At 41.9% G+C, this 893-nt stretch overlaps 1 protein-coding gene across 2 annotated transcripts in view; it reads left to right on the top strand.

The window, feature by feature from the left end:
- Sp1 (Sp1 transcription factor) overlaps positions 1–893 on the top strand; it is a 29024-nt gene that overhangs the window by 20428 nt on the left and 7703 nt on the right. The window lies entirely within an intron of this gene.

The raw sequence follows: 893 nt of genomic DNA, 5'->3' as shown, positions 1-893 counted from the left end.
TTTTGTTTTTTGAGACGGGGTTTCTTTGTAGCTTTGAAGTCTGTCCTGGAACTAGCTCTTGTAGACCAGGCTGGCCTTAAACTCACAGAGATCCACCTGCCTTTGCTTCCCAAGTGCTGGGATTAAAGTCATGTGCCTCCCCATCTCTGAGGAAGGTAATCTATAACTTGGATTTTGGAAGCTAATTAACTAAAATCAGCTGAAGATCTATCTTTGATGTCAAGTGTGGTGGTTGCTCCTACCAATATGGTTTCAGTACTTAGAAGGTAGAGGAGATCAGGAGATCAAAGTTAGTCTTGGCTAACTCTATAGTAAGTTTGAGGCCAGCCTGAGCTATATGAGACCCAGTCTCAAAGCTCTTTCTCCCCACCCCACCCCCCAAAAAAATGTGCACGGGGTTGGAGGGGATACAAATTATAACTTTTAATAGAAGAGAGCTTGGGGCTGGAAAGATGGTCCAGTGGTTAAGAGCACTGTCTGCTCTTCCAGAGGACCTGGGTTCAATTCCCAGTACTTACATGGCAGCTCACAACTGTTTGTAACTTCAGTTTCAGGGAACCCAAAATTCATGGCAAAACACCAATGCACATAAAAATAATAGTAATGATAGAGAGAGCTTGCCTAGTCTGTTTGATCCGGATCTCAAAGGCAGCCTGTTATGTTGCATAAGACATTTTCGAAAACAAAAATAAACAAAACAAGACAAAGCCTTAAGAAATGGGGGACTGCAGAGATGGCTAAACAGTTAAGCTCTTGTTACTCTCTGAAGTACCTGAGTTTAGTTTCTAACACCCATATCAGGTAGCTCTTAACTGCCTACAGGGGTCTCATGCCTCAGACACGTGTACTCATATGCAGAAACTCACACAAATATTTTTATTTTTTTTAAAATT

This window comes from Microtus ochrogaster, chromosome 15 (genome assembly GCF_000317375.1).
Source record: "Microtus ochrogaster isolate Prairie Vole_2 chromosome 15, MicOch1.0, whole genome shotgun sequence".
Lineage (NCBI taxonomy): Eukaryota > Metazoa > Chordata > Mammalia > Rodentia > Cricetidae > Microtus > Microtus ochrogaster.
This window is presented reverse-complemented; position numbering and strand designations above follow the sequence as displayed.